Raw genomic sequence first — 18,210 nt, forward strand, 5'->3', positions numbered from 1 at the left:
CCTTATGGGGGCTTTTGAGAAGATAAAGTCAGAAACTCTGGAATGTTCATCTCCACAAGGAGTAGGGTAAAAAGATGACTCTTTGAACCATAACTACAAATTGACTGTCCACTACTGCCTGACTCTACCAGCCAGTTTCAGATCTCTTGGAGTTTCCCAGGCCATCAAATCAGAATTCTGACTTTCCTTCTAATGAATGGCCATTTTCTTCCCTACGTACTCAAGAGGAAGGAATCCCATGGAAATAATGAACCTGTTACTCTATCTTAAATCAGTTTGAAATTTAAATCTTTATTTTCAGAGAAAGCTATACCAATATTAATCTGTAAGGGTTTTCAATAAACTTCTTGATTCTTTAACTTATATTTTCTATACTTGGAGTCCAAGGAATAACAGACCTTCCAAACTACTCTCATCATGTGTCTATCAATCCAGGTGATGTGTAATTTCAAGGCTAAGGGCTGCTAAGAATGCCCCCCACAAAAAAAAAAAGAGAGCCAAACTTGGTGACTCTTTAGGTCTCAGATCAAATCATAATGACAATAATAATTGGCATTGATAGAATAATGCTTTATATTCAATTCAACAAAATGCTGGGCAATGCAACTCTTAGCAGTGGATCAAAAAAAAAAAAAAAAAAAGCTGGGCAATGTTTTCAATGTTATCCTAGTTGATCCGGTGTCCTAAGGCATTATCTGATATTCAGGCACTTTGCCTGCTCTCAAGGGAGCTCAATTCCCAGCACAAACATTTGCTGGCATGTCTCAGATAATACCTAAATTGTAGCCAGCCCGAGCACAGGCTCCCCTCCCCAAGACAAAAAAGCTGCGGTGAGTTGGAGGGGATAATGTGTTGGTTCACCTTCTGGCTCTGGCGCTCCAGGTGTGTGGGGTAAAGCACACTTACTGGGCTGAGAGCCATTGCTCTCACCCTCCTGATGGGAGGCTCCCTGGCTGTGGGTGGCTGGCCCTCTTCGGAGTGTGGCATGCTGAATGACAGGCACAACAGTCTTAGCATGTGGTATCCTTGCCAGAAAGGGCTGGGAGAGGGAGACAGGTGGGGCTCTATTTTGAGATTCTGGACACACAGAACAAAACCTCCACAGCTCATCTGATGGATTTCAGTCCAATTACAACTCCCGGATCGATCTTGTTAAGAAGCTGGCCAAACATCTAGCAAGGTTGGAGGGTCAAGGTTCCTAGGCAGGGCCTGACGAGGATCCCAAAGACTATTTCCATTAGCTGTATGATAAAGCCAAGTAGAGTTCTTGTATTTCTAAGAACTATGATCTGTCTACTATAATTTCACACTTTATGACTTTTGTTTCACTGAACAGATAATAATAATGATTATAATTATAACTGCTAACAGTTTTTGAGAACTTACTAGAACACATCTGATTTATTAATTCACATAACACCTCCAAAAATAGGTGCTTTGCTGGATGGGGTGGCCACCACCCTGAAAATTACAATATGAAATTCAAAATAACCATAATAGGCTTGAGAAAAGGATGAATGTAAACGGAATAATGTTCAGTAACAGGCAGTGTGGTCTAATGGAATAAATGTGGGAACTGGTCAAACTGGGATTTTGATCTTGGCTCTGTCCCCTTGAGCTATTGGACCTTAGACAAGTTCCTTTGAGGTTCTGTTTTCCTCTTCCATAAAGTGAATATCATGGTATCTTTTTCACAGGAGTGCTGTGGGATTAAATTAATAATGTACATAAAGTATGCACAAAACAACACAATACACATTGGCTTTAATTCTTATTGAGATAAGTTCTGATTAATGCAAAGAAAATGAGCTCAACAGAAGGGCTGGCTTCATAAAAGAACACCAGAAAAAAATCAGGTAAAGGTTGAAGTGGGTATTTCTTACCATCTTATTTCTTTGGATTCATTTTATAAATAAAAACCCAACTTGGGGGCATGGGTGAGGGGACTCTTTCTGGTGTTCTCAGCTCCTCACACCGGCAGGGATTTAATAAAGCAGCCTGTGTTGTCCAGTGTGACAGGTGGGGACAAAAAGATGATTAAAGATCTGGCTCTTAAAGTAACTCTTTTGTTCTCTGAAAGTGATTGTTTATATTTGAGTTGTGTTTCTTGTCCTCATTATTATTCTTCCTAATATTCAAATGAATTTTATTTGTTAAGGGAGAAAAGGGCTCAAAACAAAGCCTCATTATCCTCATCTGTATAATGTGGGCGTTGTGAGTTGTGAGACCATGCAACTTCTAGGTTCCTGTGGCTTAAAGAATTTCTATATGCCTGTGAAATAGATGCAAATTTCAAGTTAGATTTCTGCTTCGAGACCAGGGCAGCTAGAGTCATCAGCAATTCCTCCTTTATGCTGGTTTGTGGCCATTTTAGTTCCAAGAGAAGATAAACTTTTATTAAACTTTGCAATTTAAAAATAAAAGCAGAAAAAAAAAAACAAAAAACAAACAAAAAAACACCTTCCCTAGACCAGAAGGCATGATTTAAATTTTTGGAGAGCTCATAAGCATTTCAAGGGTAGTGATAAGCTACTGGAATTTACTTTGATGTTTCCAAGCATGGCCCCCTGCCACCCTCCTTAGCCCCCTCAGTCTCCAGTGTCGGGCTGGGTGGCCACAGCCCTGGGGTCTGGAAGCCTCGTTGTGTCATTCCCCACTATCCCTGTTTGTATACCTGATCTCTCCATGTCTTTAGATCTTCATGCTTCTGTTGTCCTCTCTCTCTCTCTCTCTCTCTCTCTCTCTCTCTCTCTCTCTCCCCCTCCCTCCCACTCCATTTCTCTCTCTCTCCCTCTTTCTCCCCCATGTCCATGTATCTGTATTCTTCCTCCCTTTTTAGCTCCTGCTCTGTGGCACTGACCTGAATATAGAGGTTTAACTGCTGGCTCACAATTCAATTTTTTTTTAAATGGCTGAGTAGACTTCACAATGTTTCCCCCACACTAGGGTTGTTATTGAAAAATATGAGGAGGAAAAAAGGTGAAAAAAGAAGGCTGGGAGGACACTTAATACAAAGCTCCTCAGAGTTAGAGAGCCTCTTTTCAACAGGCACTGGAGGAGGAGCAGGTTGAACTGCAAAAGGAGGACCGTCTGGGTGCCAAAGGCTTGGCAACAGGCTCTCCTCAGAGCCATTCACCGTCACGGTCTCTCTCTGCACTGGAGATTCGGCCTTCTGGACGGTCGTAGGGAAGGGCGTGCTGGAGCAGGAAAGCCTCAGCTTGACTTTCCAGGCAAGTTATTTAACCGCTCTAAGTCTGGAGGTCCTCATCTGTAAGCAAGGAGCAGTGCCACCTGCTATGTGGAGTTGTAAGGGTTAAATGATGCATTGTAAAATACTGAATAGACCCTGGCTCATAGTAGGAGTTCAGAAAGTGTGATTTTCTTCCTTCTCCTTGTATGGTATCCCTTATCTTACTCCTTAATCTGATGTTCTTTAAGGCCATTTGGAACCCAGAACACACTTATTCATATAAACCAGTAGGTGTGGGCTTTGTGAAGTCTGGCCCCAACACCTGCCTACCTTACAATGCCCTTTCTACTCCCACCACCTCCATTCATGGACTTGACTTTCAAGACATGGAGGGCTTCTCAGCTCTCTCCCAAACATCCCTCAGCTTCCCCAGTCACAAGCTTTTCCTCCGTCATCCTGGAGTCTCAGACTTCTGCTTAGAACTGTCCAGATGAAATCCACATTCTAGCTCCTCTATTCTCTGACGGTCTATCCAGAACCGATTTCTCTGTCATCTGAATTCCTACTCTATCTGACCTGGGAATAGGAACTTCATATTGCTTTCTGTCACAATATACTGCTTATTGTGGCTATTAGTGTGTCGCATACTCTTATATCCATCACACTATCTAACAACCATTTTCTGTTGAATAAATAAATAATAACAATAGCTACATTTGTTGAGTGCCCGCTATATGCCAGGCAGTGCACTATGCCCTTTATACGCATTTCCTCGTGTAATGTTCACAAGGATAAAAGAATGTATTATGACCCTCGTGTTCCCAGGAAGCAAAGGGTCAGAGAGAATAAGTCACTTTCCCAAGGTAGACAGAAAGTGGGGGGAGCAAGGACTCCAATTCAGAGAAGTGTGACTCCAAGCTCTATGCTCTTTTACTTACCCTGGTAAGTAAAGGCTTACTCTCTCCTGGAGAGCCTAAATTTTACAAAAAAGCACAATTAACTAAAATCAAGTACTGAGGATATTTGCAACCTCGGGTTTACATGCAACCTTTTTCAACCTCCCAGGCCACCAGGCACGGTAGTTCATGCCTATAATTCCAACACTTTGAGAGGCCAAGACAGGAGGATCACTTGAGGCCAGGAGTTCAAGACCAGCCTGGGCAAACTCATCTTTTAAAAAAAATCAGCTGGGCAGGATGGCTTGCACCTGTAGTGTCAGTTACTTGGGAGGCTGAGGTGAAAGGATCACCTGAACCTGGGAGCTGGAGGTTACAATGAGCTATGATTGCCCACCTGCACCTCACCCCGACCGATGACCATAAGGCAGCCCTTACTGTGACCAAGGGAGGTAGCCCAAGAAAGCAAAGAAGCAAGAATCCAAATTTGTGGCCAGCTAACCGCTGCAGAAAACACATACTGCCACTAGAGGGCTCCCCCTCCCTTAGGCAGAAAGCGCAGTACCGCCGAGAGCGGTGCCAGCGAACTCCGCGGCCAGGAGCTCGCGTGGCGCTCCACGCCACTTCCCCGGGGCTCAGTCCATTTTGCCTAAATCCCTGGTGCGGGCAGAGCCTGGCCAGCCTGGGGAGACTGTGGGGCAGTGCCTCAAACCGGATCAGTTCTCACAGCCACACCCCCGGCTCCCCCTAGTTGGAGACGCTGCGGGTGGGCCCTAGGCTCATCCATCTAGGGGTTCCCCGCATCAACTCACACTCTGCGGAGGGGAGCGAGGGAGGGCAGAACAAGTGGAGACCCAGTAGGGCACTGCAGCACTGCGTCCCCCATGTGCCAGCCTGGCTGGGGAAGGACATTTGAGAAAGCGGCCCGCGGGACCCCGCGGAGGCGGGCTCTGCGAGTCCCGAGCCCGTGTGGATTTTGCTGGGAGGGGAGCGGGGACCCCGGGAGTAGTGAAGCACCATTTTGTCGGAACGTGCCCTGCAGAGAGAGCCGGCTCGCCCGGCCACGGCTGTGGGCGGAGGCAGCCCCGGGACTCCTCACCCGCGCCGGACCCTGGGGGAGCCAGGAACGGAGGGGCTTCTGCCGGAGCCGCGAGGGTTCCCCGGCGACCCGGGGTGGGGCTGGAGGTGAGGAGGCGAGGCCGCATTTGACACCGCGTCGCCACGCCTTTGGCCTGACGTTAAGGGGAAAGAGGCAAATTACTAAACGGCATCTAAAGTATTATCACAACTACAGAAAATAACACACATCTACGGCAGAGGCTTGAGCCGGGATTAGCTAGGGAGGTAGGACAAAGTGGTGATGATCCTCCCTCTCCTTTTTCGGGTTGTTGTTTTGGGTAAATTATGTATATGTTTCAAACGTGAAGAAAGAGGTGAAGAATGTAAATTGGGTTATAAAACCTTTCCGGAGGCTTCACCGGCCTCTGAAAGGAGATGCAAGAAATAGGACAGGCAGCTGGGCCCGAGCGCTCAGGACGGAGAAGCCTCAGCGCCGCGCAAGGCAACGTCTTCGCCGTCGAAAGACCCAACTCCGGGTTCGAGATCTCGAAGGGCGCAGATGCAACCTGAGGTGGCCCTCAGTGGCTGTCCAACTTGTACGTGAGAAGAGTTTTCCCGTAAGGACACCCCGCCCTCTCCATCTTGCAATCTCGCCGGCGTCGGACCAGGTCTAGGCGCGAACCGCGCGGCCCCAGCCGGGCCCCGCCGTGCAGGGCAGGCTCGGCCGCAGCCCGGGAGAGGCGGCCGCGGCATTGTTTCAGCCCCTCGGGTGGGCTCCTGCAGGGGGAGGGGAGGCAGTGTGGCCTCAGGACCCTCCCCGTAGTCCTCCCTGGGGACCAGTGCAGCGGCGCGTTCTGGCTTTGTGAAGTGTTGTGAGTCACCATGGAAACCCAAGGGAACGCGGAGAAGGGCGCGAGGGGGGTCAGCGTATTCTCCTGCCGCGCCCTCTGTCCCCTTTCGGACCCCGGCCCTGCAGCAGGGCCTTTCGGGAGTTGTAGTCCCAAGGCGGCGACGCGCGCGACGCCGAGGATGCGGGGCGCCGCCGGTCCCCGCCTCCCCCTAACCTGCTAGCGCGAGGTGGGGAGCGCTGGGGAGGAGCCGTCCGATCGGTGATTGGCTGAGGCCGCTCCCAGCCCCCACCCGCGTCCCCTCCCCCGCTAGCCACTTCGGACTCCGGCGCGGGGCGCGCTAAGGCGGCCACCGAGCGCGCGTGCTTGCAGCCGCCGCCGCCCCGAGCACCCGCAGCTCCCGCGCCGCGGCGAGACGGAGAGACTGACCGACCGACAGACCCTCGCGGCCTCAGCATCCCAGAGGAGTGGGTGATGGCAGTGGGGGCGGCGGGCTTACTCTCCTAGGGCTAAGACCTCCATTTCTCCGCTTTTCTGTTTCTCCGGGAGGCGCACAAAAGGGCGGGGATCCGAGTGCGCCTAGGGGCCCAGCTGCTGGCGACGCGGCGGGATGTGTGGTTTGGGATTGGGAGGTGGCCATCGGGCTAGCAGGGGCGCGCCAATCGGGTCCTCTTTGTACGCCCAACAGAGCGCCGTGCGGAGTCTTGCTCACAGTAGGCGTTTAATATGTGCTCGTGGATTGCAAAGAACTAGGGTGAAGACGCGACTTGGCTGAAGGGGTTTTGCGCCTAGCACACTGTAGGCGCCCTACCCTAGCGGGTCCAGGTGCAGTGAACCGCTGGAAGGCTGGGCGGGGGCTGCTCTGGCTGCAGGCCCGTCCTGCCGGGTCCCCGAATCAGCGCTGTCCCCGGTCCCTGTACACTGCCCAGACACACACCCTCCGCCCTCTCTCCTCGGGTCCGGCTCTGCCCAGCCCGACCCAGACCCGGCGGGCGTTGCACCCGCCCAGCTAACAGAGCAGACGCCTGCGGAGGACGCCCGCTGCCTCCGAGGCACTTGCTCGAACCACAAAGGCCTCCCGCCGATGAGCCCGGAGCGGGCGCCCGGCTAGGTCCCTTAGGGCCAGCTCGGGAGCCCGCCCTGCGGCGTCGACTTCGGCGGGCGAGGGACGTCGACGCCCCGGGCCTGGGGAGGGGGCTGGAATCTGAGCTGGAGAGAAGCCGGGTAGGGGAGAGGCGGAGGTCTCGGTGTGAGCCGAGGGGGACAGCCGGGGAACTGGGGGAGCTGGGTGGGAACAGGTGACTGGGTCTGAGGGAGGGGAAGTGGGGATTGGGGTTTGGGGAGGAAGGGGGAGGAGGCGGGTCTGAGGAGCGAGGGACGGAGCTCGGCGCAGGTGGCGCGAGGCGAAGCTGGGTCTGGTGAAGAATGGGGAGGGGAGGGAGCTGCAGGCGGGTGGAGCCTGGCTGGGCTTGAGGAGGGACGACCGGGGAAGGAGGAGACCCGCGCTGTGCGGGGGAGGGGTCCCCTGGGGGAGGGGGCTCCGGCGGAGGAAGGGGCTGGCGGCTGAGAGGCGGGTCTTGGTCCAGAAGACCCTCAGCTCCTGGCCGGGGCCGGCGGCCCAGGTGACCGGCTGGGCGTGGTCCTCCGGCTGCTGGAGGGACCCTGGATGGCGGATCCGGGACCCGGCTGGGCTGGCCCGGCGAGGAGCTTTGTCTCACGGCTTGAAACAAGCCCGTAGGGACTCGTTTAGGATTTTGTGATCATCCGCAGCGCCGCGGCACGCCCTTTTCCCGAGAAGCTGAAAGGCTTTGCCCAGCGGCAGATGCTGCCGGGGCGGCAGAATGGGGGACACCTCCCGCCAGGGAGACCCGGAGAACAATAGCCGACCCTGGTGTCCGCCAGACGACGACGAGCCAGGGTCGCCCGGAACGCAAGTGTTGAGTTTTCTGGTGCCGAGAATACTCCCGGAGAAGCCTTCCGGCACGTGCTGTCTCTTTGGGGTTTGCGTGGGGGCAGCCGGCCCCGCCGGGGATTCCAGGTGGGAGTCGCGCGGTCCCCAGCCTGTGGCGTCGGCGGACAGCCGCTGCCGGCTTCTGGTGCCTTCTGGCTGCCGCGCCATCGCCCACCCCATGCGGTTGACCCGCGTGGTTGGTGGCGCGGGGCTGCCGGGGGACGCAAGTCCCAGAGGCCGGAGGTCGCCTCGGTGCAGAGCGGGTTCCCCCGAGCACCAGGCTTTGTCTGCCGAGGCGGCCACGTCTAGGGACTCCGGTGCCTTCCTAGCGGGGGCGGTCGGGGCTGGTGCGGATTGTGGTAAAATTGGGGAGGAGCGGTCGTGGAGATGACCCGCCAAGGGTGCGGCTCTCGGTTTTAGAGCCTCCTGCCGGGGGACCAGGGCTTCCCTTTGCCAGTGACCACACCCAAGCCAGTGCATCCTTTGCGGATTTCGCTCGTATTGTCTGCTGACCTAAGACTGGGGTGGCTCCGTGGTAGGTGGTGGCTGCTTGCCCATGGGAAAGCAGCCTGACAGAATTGAAGCAGAAAACGGGGATTGAGCAGAGCTATGGATATTCGATGTGCTTAGTCTCTTGCCGGCTGTCGGAACACCTTGCAAGTCAGAGCTGCAGTGCCTTGACATGTGAACTGACAGTCCAAAGCCAGAATTCTGCTTTGCATGTTTGCTTTGATAATTGGTTAGCTGATAAGTTAAAGGGTGGATTTTTAGCATAAGGTTTATTATTTCTAAATTATCATTTGTTAAAAAAAAAGCAAGAGAGAAGCATTTTTGTTCTAAGGGTGGTGAAAACTTGGCTAAATTACTGATCTTATAATAGAGCTAATCGATGTCACTTACCTTTGCCATTAAGTTATGCGGATGAGCCTTTTGGCTTTCTTAATCCAGCCTTGAAACCTCGGGAGTTTCTTTCTTAACCAGGTTGGTGCATTAGGGACTGTGATGTAACTGTTGGCTCTTGCCCAGGACAGATGGTAGTTGCCAACTTGCAGGCTTCTTGTCTGGGTGTCTTGACTGGCCACAGGAAATCAGCAGTAGGCTGTGTCTTGCTGGTTTTAAAGGATGGTGCAACTCGGAAGGACTTGCCTCAGAATTTAAAAAACTGGTCTGGAGGGCTAGCTGGAACATTGCTCACTGGATGTTTTTAACTACATTTTAACTAAGTTATATATATATATATATATATATATATATATGTATGTATGTATGTATATACACACACACACACACATGAACACATGCATTCAGAGTACATAAAAACTAGGAATCCCAACATTGGAAAGCCAGAAATTTGACAATGAAGGGTTTTTCTTGTGAAAGAGCTCCAATGAGAAATATGTTTTCATGTTATAACCCAAAGGGAAAAGTTTCAGGAGGGAGTGTTTTGCTGGTTCATTCTTTTTGTAATAATTTTAGGGATTTTTAAAAGGGTGTAATCCTCTTAAAGTACTCTCTGAACATCCAACCCAATCTGTTCCTCATATGGGGAGTCCACAGATGGGAAATTCCGGGATGACCCAATGGGGGTTACAGGGAAGATGGGGAGAAAGCAGCACCCCCACACCTTCTGCTGGGGCTGCTCTAGTGAAAATACCTGGGAGACAAAACCCAGAAAGGGGAGAAGCAGGTGGCCCCTGAGAAGGAATTTATGTCCCTAGAATTTTGTGGTGCCATTCTTAACCCCCGCCTCCCTGAGCTTGGGCACCTCAGCTAGGTGCACAAAATGTTCACGGGACTTGAAGACCCGGCATTATTCTCAGTGTGCTGCACTTTTCTATCAGATGCATAGCAGGGTGCATTTACACAATTGTGTGCTGGAATTGCATATTCATTTCTTGTTAAAAAAAAAATTAGGTGTGGGGACTTGGTATAGATTTCATTTGAGGTACCTCTACCTCTCTGTCTTCTGCTGTGGATATCTGAGAATTTCCCCCCCTTGAGAGCACCTCTGACCCAGGATCTGGTGCAGTCCTGCATCTGCCACGGGGAACTATAGGCCAAAGGACATCGTGATCTGGGCATGTCTCTGGGGTGGAGGCAAATTGTTTTTACAGTTCTCTTTCTTTTAAATTAGGGCTTAGGATAGTATTGAGAGCAAGAGAAGTCAGTATTAGACAAGAATACCTGAGACCTAGTATTCCTGGTATAAAAATTTACCAGTTTCTGATAGAATTGGATGCTGTGTATCCTTTTTTGTTTTCTGAGCTAAAGAAAATATTTCAGAAAACTCTTCTAAGACTTAGTTCACAGTATCCTGTAGAAGAACGGTAACACAGAACATCGTTGCCAATGTGAAATCCTGTAGGGAGAAATTGGTGTAATATAAAAGCAAATAAGAATTAAGTATGTTTTACCATTTTTCAAGTAAGTGGGTGTTTGATTTTATTGCACTGCTAGTGAACAAATGAGAGATAATTTCAAAATCACTTTGCCTTAATTTTTTTTTATATTCAGATGAAAGGTTCAAATTCTATAGTATGAATCTTTTATGAACGTTGATATTTATGTATAAAAGTGGGGGCCAGGCACAGTGGCTAACACCTATAATCCTAGCACTCTGGGAGACGGAGGCGGGAGGATTGCTTCAGCCCAGGAGTTTGAGACCAGCTTGAGCAAGAGCGAGATTCTGTCTGTACTAAAAATAGAAAAAGTTAGCCAGATGTGGTGGCATGCACCTATAGTCCCAGCTACTCAGGAGGCTGAGGCAGGAGAATCACTTGAGCCCAGGAGTTTGAGATTGCAGTGAACTCTGATGATGCCATTGCACTCTAGCCAGGGGCAACAGAGCAAGACTCTGTCTCAAAAAAAGAAAGTGGGCACAATTTCTATACTTGAACTAAAGAAATTCCTGAAGGAACATGGTTTATGATTTCTTCTACTTCAGTCTTCACAACTTGTTTCATTTAAAATAAATTGATTTAAGCATTGATTTACCCTGAGCCTGTTGCGTGCCCCCAATAATCACAGCCCAGGTATGTACTTGTCCCTTGCCTCCCTCCTCCCCCACTGCTGGACGCCCTGCTTTCCCATCCAGTCTCAGAGGCCACGTGCACAGGAGAGAGAGCCTGGGTTCACATTCCCCCTCAGCCACTTTCCATCTGTCCTTACAGGAGTTACTTGTCTCTTAGGGACTCAGTTTGTTCTTCTGTACAATGAGGATGGTTGTAGTATCCACCTCCGGGGTCTAGTACCTACCTCCGGGGTCGTTCTGAAGTTTCTATGAGTTCATACATATGTAAGACATATACAGCACTAGGAGTAGGGTCTGGCATCCAGGAAGTGCTCAATAAATGTTAGTTATCACCACCATCATCATTATCATCCTAATCTCCACAAAAACAACATTTTGGTTCCCCATTTAATCTTTCATCCCAAGGGGCCAGGGCAGGGTGCCGTAGGGGATCAGCAGTGGGAACAGAAGGAATGATTAGGACCCCTTTTGGGGAAACTCCCGCTCTTGTGAATAGGAATAGCTCTGTGCTGAGTCTTTCCCACAGTAGCCTTTTTAAACACAGCTGTTTTTAGCAGCTGAGAACTTGGAGAATTAAGAATGATCCAGAAGTGCTCTAACCTCAGATTTGCTGAGTCATCTTTCTGTGTGGGATTAGCCTGGCGTCTCACCCTGCTCCCACTCCTTCAGAAGGAACAGTTGTGCACCTGTGACTGGCAAGGAGCTGCTGTTCCAAGCCTGTTCTGTTCTTGTTGTGGGAAAGAATGATCAAGTTTGGTTGATAGCATATTGTTGGTAATAAAGATAGCTCACATTTTCCAGGTAAGAAATACAGAATTTCATACAGCTTGGCTAAATAAATAAATAAATATTTATTTATTTCACAAACACTTTCAGAACACTCTGTGCCATGAAGGTTCTACTTTCTATGAATTGGGCTCTATTTTTATCCCCGTTTTACAGATGAGGCAACAGTGGTACCAAAGGTCACCCAGGTAGGGAAGTGACAGAGGCCAGCCTCAAGCCCAAGGCATCTGATTAGGGTCTATATCAGCCAGAGTTATCCAGAAAAACAGAACCAGTAGGGTTGGTTTATGTCAATTATCAGGGGCTGGCAAGCCCAATATTAGCAGGGCATCCTAGAGCTGATGGTACACTGTTAGGCTGGAAAATCTCCTTTACTTAAAGTCAACTGATTGTGGATGTTAACCACATCTGCACACCAACACTTAGTTGAATCTTTGATTGTATCCCTGGGTACTATAGCCTAGCCAGGTTGACACAAAAAACAAACCATCACAGGATCCCTGCCTTTAAACACTACCCTAAGCTGAGAACCTTGTGAGTTGGATATAAGATATACAGTAAACTAAAGAATTTAGCAGTGGGCTAGCCTGTTACAAAATAGTGTGCCTCACCTTGTTTAGGTAGAATTTGGACCTGTTTTTTCATCTGTGTAGCTTCTAGCACAAAATATTGCTCAGAGTAAGCATTCAACAGGTAATATTGGAAGAATGTATGACTGAATGATTTTAGATTATATTTTATAGAATTTTCCAGTCACTGAGACCTGTAGCTCCACATTTAAATATGAAGTCATCTGGCCCAAGTAAGACTGAGGTTTTGTGAATGACTTTCAAGATTCTCTTGAAAAAAAAAAAAAGAAGAGAATTTCTGCATTCTGAATTGAGTGGGTGTCACTGTCACCACCCAACATCTGTCTATTTTCACTGGCTCCACAAAATTCTTTGGTTCTGTCACTGCTTGGACTCCTTGTGAATGTGCGTCTTCCACACATCAGCAGTGCCCAGTGTCCAATCAGACCATCTTTGTGTCACTCCAGTGTCCATTTCTAGGCTGCCCTTTGTTGATTTTGGATCTGCATGGGCTGGCTCTAATTTCTCAGGACTCGGGTCTTTATTCTCCCTTCTTTTGTCTGGTCCTGTCCTTCCCTTTGTCCTGCAGAGCTAGATCCACTATTCATACAGAAATTGCCTCCTTTCTCATCTTTGTTACCACTTCAAACAGATTTCTGTCCTTGTGGATTCATGTATTTGTTCTGTTATAAAATTAAAAAAATTTTTTTTCATATAATCTCTTTTTGCTCTTGTCTCCAACATATGTGAAACCCTTTCAACCTTAATGAAGTTACTTGGATTGTTTTAATTTTGCCATATTGCCACATGGCAATACACATACATAAAATGGTGACTTTTGGGTGGCTAAGGGTGTATTTTTTTTTTTAACTTTTTAGTGAAGTATAACAAATACAAAGAAAGGTATACAAAACATAAGTGTTTGGCTTGATGAATTTTCATAAACTAAACATACCTGTGTAATCAGCACCAAATAAGACACAGAAGAGTTCCAGAAGCCAGAAGCCCCGAGTCTCTCCCAGTGACTCCTTTTTCTCCACCTCCTGACTGCTTACCGAATAGATCAGCTTTGCCTGTTTTTGACCTTTTTACAAATGGAATCCTACAGCAGATACTCTTTTGTGAGTGGCTTCTTTTGCTCAACGTTGTATTTGTGAGATTCCTCTTACTGTTGTATTTGTTTTTTTTTTTTATAAATTTATATTTTATTTATTCTTTTTTTTTTTTTTTTTTTTGAGCCCTAGCTAGGAAAACCTGGGGATTACTGTTGTATTTGATTTGCTCATTTTCATTGCTGTATAGCATTCCATTGTATAAATGTACCACACTTATTTATTAATTGTGTTGTTAATGAGTATTTGGGTAGTTTCCAGTTTGGGGTTTTCATGAACAGTGCTGCTATGAACATTCTAGTACGTGTCTTTTGGTGAACACATGTGTGTTTCTGTTCGGTGTATACCTAGGAGTGGAATTACTGTGTCAAGGATGCACATATGTTCCATTTTAGCAGATTGTGTCAAACAGTAAGATTAATGGTAAAATTTAAAAAATCCTCCGAGGTATGCAATGCGGTGATTAAATTGTTTTTAGAAATCCTAAAGACTGGTGTGATGTTATGGCTTGATCAGAGGTTGTTTTCAAACTCTTATTCTTTAGCAAAAAGTAGAACTTTAAGCTGTGTCTCCGACTCCACAATTAAAAAAATTATATACATATTAGACTAGTTTTCAGGAATTGCCTATAAAGCAGCCAGTTGATTGGCTGGAATGACCTCAATGGTGTGCATCAGCCTTAGTATTGCTACAGCAGTTTTCTTAGCTCTTGTTTCTTATGGAAAATAGAGAATCTTGACTATATTTACAGCAATAGTCTAAAGATTGTTCCAGAGATGTCCTAACAGTTTTGGGCAAGATTAACAAGTGGTTTTTATTGTTAACTATTTTGTGTTTCCTGTCTTCTGCCAAATAGCAATTTTGAATTGTGTGATTTCTATGGCTTAAAAAAGTTCCCCCCAAAAAGTGTCAGCTTAGGCCGGGCGCAGTGGCTCATGCCTGTAATCCTAGCACTCTGGGAGGCCGAGGCAGGCAGATTGCTTGAGGTCAGGAGTTCGAAACCAGCCTGAGCAAGAGCAACCGCGTCTCTGCTATAAATAGAAAATTAACTGGCCAACTAATATATATAGAAAAAATTAGCTGGGCATGGTGGCCCATGCCTGTAGTCCCAGCTACTCGGGAGGCTGAGGCAGCAGGATTGCTTGAGCCCAGGAGTTTGAGGTTGCTGTGAACTAGGCTGACGCCACGACACTCACTCGTGGGTAACAAAGCAAAACTCTGTCTCAAAAAAAAAAAGTGTCAGCTTAGAATCAGAGAGTTCATATCTCTTGGGAATAGAATTATAAACCTATATCCCATTTTTCATGGGTTTCTGAAAAGACTTAAAATAAACATGATTTTTACAGTTGGATTATAATGGAACGAACTTCTGCAAGTAATGAAAAGCAATAAAGATGAGGCATACAGATGTGAGCACTGAGCTTCAGACCGTGGCTCTGAGAGGAAACCGTCTTACATCAGTAGCTAGTTGTGGCCCAGGAGAGATGGCAGTGATAGATGTGGCCAGTGTGGATCAAGGGCAGTGATTTAGGTATAATTATAAGATGATGGGAATGGAGCCGACAGGGCCATGATGAATTCCTTACTTGGCTTGTTTTTCCTTATATAAAAACTCACAGCCCAGATTGTTCCCAAGAAAGATTTTTTTCTTCTCATGTGGCCTGCCATGTTTGGTATTTATCTTCATACAAAAAAGTGAGTGAATGCAGACTTCATGTATCTTTAAAATCTAGATTTACTGCTTAAACTCTGAGTCCCTTAAGCACTCAGATATTTCATATCTTTTATACTAATAGGATTTAACTTTGTATTTTGAAATGTATAAATCTAATACTCCAGTATTTAATCAATTATGAACCACCCATAGACCATATTTTTGTGAATATCACATGCACAATTTTAGTATCCAGCTGATAATACATTTTTTTTTTTTTTTTTTTTTTTGAGACAGTCTCACTTTGTTGCCCAGGCTAGAGTGAGTGCCGTGGCGTCAGCCTGGCTCACAGCAACCTCAATCTCCGGGGCTCAGCGATCCTACTGCCTCAGCCTCCCGAGTAGCTGGGACTACAGGCATACGCCACCATGCCCGGCTAATTTTTTGTATATATATTTTTAGTTGGTCAATTAATTTATTTCTATTTTTGGTAGAGACCGGGTCTCGCTCAGGCTGCTTTCGAACTCCTGACCTTGAGCAATCCGCCCGCCTCGGCCTCCCAAAGTGCTAGGATTACAGGCGTGAGCCACCACGCCCGGCCTGATAATACATTTTTAAGAATAGAGATTGTCTTTTTTAAAAAAAATTGTTTTTGGTGTAAGGGGTACTTTTACCCATAGTGCCTGATAGTTCTCACATAAAGGGAAGTGCAATAATATGTGTTAATTCCTTGACTTAAATTCGCAAAATTCCCTGATCAGAGATGCTTTCTAATCAGCTTTAGTTGGCAAGTTAGTCATCAAAGAATTTGTGTGAAAGTAGGAATAAAACTGTCTGAGATAATCAGTTATTAACAGGAACTGCAATAATAATTTGGAGGGCAGAAGATTCCAAGTAAAGCAGATTTTCACTAGTAAATTCTATAAAATTGTGCCATCTCTCAGTAGCAGATAGCACCTGAAGTTGGCCATTGTGAGAGAAATTAAATGGTCTCCATGTCATGGAGAGATGAAACTGTTATGAGGGCCGGGCTCAGTGGCTCACACCTGTAATCCTAGCACTCTGGGAGGCCGAGGCGGGAGGATTGCTCAAGGTCAGGAGTTCGAAACCAGCCTGAGCAAGAGCGAGACCCCGTCTCTACTATAAATAGAAATTAATTGGCCAACTAATATATATAGAAAAAATAAGCTGGGCATGGTGGCACATGCCTGTAGTCCCAACTTCTCGGGAGGCTGAGGGAGCAGGATTGCTTGAGTCCAGGAGATTGAGGTTGCTGTGAGCTAGGCTGACGCCATGGCACTCACTCTAGCCTGGGCAACAAAGCGAGACTCTGTCTCAAAAAAAAAAATAGACACTGTTATGAGGAGCTAGGTGCTTAGAGATATAGAAAAGTATATAAAAACAATCAAAGGTACATGATAATCAAATGGAAACGAGCTAGACAGTACGATAATTACTGCTGAGGTAATAACACATAGGAGAAGTTTATCAAAATGCCTCTCTTTCCTTCTCTGTAAAACGAGGAGAGGCAGACTAGATGCTGACAGCTTTGATGTTCTGTGACAGGCAGCCAGTGTTCCTACTGAGCTGTCACCGTTCCTGACCAGTGGAAATAGGCAGATTTGCAGTTTGGCACTGTCTATCAAAATTAAAACTGCATATCCCTTTTAACCCAGCAAATACCACTACTAGGAATTTATCCCAAAGATACACAGGCACATGTGCATGATGGAAAATATAAAGGGATATTATTGCAGCATTATTTGTACCAGCAAAAAATTAGGCATGATATAAATGCCCATCATTGGAGAACAAATTAAATTCATCATGTTACATCCTTACAAGGGAATACTATACAGCTGTTAAAAAGAATAAGCCAGATATTTCAGTTCTGATGTAGAACAAACTCTAATATGTATCACTGAATGGGAAGAACACAGTGCAGAACAATATTTAATGCATGTGCCCTTAATGTAATACCTTATGTACTGCAAAATACATACATACATGCTTAAATATGTGTAGACCATCCATGGGAGGAAATACAACAAAACCTACCATGGTGCTTATCTCTGGAGGAGGGGCTGGGACAGTTCACAATTTACATGGTTTTAAATGTTTATCATGTATATGTTTTACTTGTCTCAACAATAATAATTATTGGCTGGCTCTGCCCCACCCTCCCAGAGATGTAAGAAACCCGAGGGGCATGATTCATGTTCTTGGGCCCACATGCATGGCTTATGTTCTAAAATGGGCCCTCGGGTGCAGGCCCTGGAAATAAGACCCAAGCATGCAGAGTCAGGCTTTCGGGCCTACTGTAGAGACAGGCTGTTTTCTTGACTGCCCATTCAAAAAAGAAAGGCTCAGGGATCAGGAAGTGGGGATGGCCCATTACTGCTGATTAACAAATGGTATTTCCAATATTTTCCCTTTTGATACATTTTTTCCAGTGGAAAATTTGGTATAAATTTCAGGATGCAGAAAATGAGAAAGGCTAATTGGGCACCATAGACCTTGTCACAGTAATGTATGTGTTTGCTCGTTCCTTCATTCCTTCAAGACAGTAGGTGCCTATTGAATAACTACAGTGAGCCAGGTGTCATCATAGGACATTGGGGCCCAAAAGACCCTTAGACAAAGTTTAGTCATGTCACAGAGAGGAGGAACCTCCAGGGCACTTTAACTTCCAGTGAGCTGTATCAGAGAGAGTATCTGGTGAGTTTCGCCCTCTGGTCTTGCACGATGGGTTAAGAGGCCTCTGGATCCTCCTGCAGAAAGGGCTCCTCATGTAGAGTGTTAGTTCCGTTTTGCCTTGTGTTTTGGTTACTTGTGGACATGTTTTCTGAGCACTGTGAAGACAGACTGATCCCTCTGCTCCCTAGCTGTGATCCCCAACTCCTAGTGTTCACACCCTTGTGTAATCCTCACCCCTTGAGTGGGGGCAGGATCTGTGACTTGCTTCTAACCAATAGGATTCAGCAAAGGTGAGGGGATGTCATTTCTGTGGTTATGTTGTCTTGCTAGTAAACTCACTCTAGAGACATTCCTTGCTAACTTGATGAAGTGGCTATTTTGGGAAAGGCCACTTGGCAAGAAGTTGGTGGCCTCTAG

General features: G+C 47.0%; 1 protein-coding gene across 1 annotated transcript in view; it reads left to right on the forward strand.

Moving 5' to 3' along the window:
- Positions 1–6,067: 6,067 nt before the first annotated feature.
- The window catches only part of DPYSL5 (dihydropyrimidinase like 5), an 86,602-nt gene continuing 74,459 nt past the window's right edge, over positions 6,068–18,210 (forward strand). Inside the window, exon 1 of the mRNA XM_012788190.3 lies at positions 6,068–6,460. The gene's annotated coding sequence lies outside the window, so the exon portion shown is untranslated. The remainder of the gene's footprint in view (positions 6,461–18,210) is intronic.

Source organism: Microcebus murinus, chromosome 3 (genome assembly GCF_040939455.1).
Source record: "Microcebus murinus isolate Inina chromosome 3, M.murinus_Inina_mat1.0, whole genome shotgun sequence".
NCBI classification, from domain to species: Eukaryota; Metazoa; Chordata; class Mammalia; order Primates; family Cheirogaleidae; genus Microcebus; species Microcebus murinus.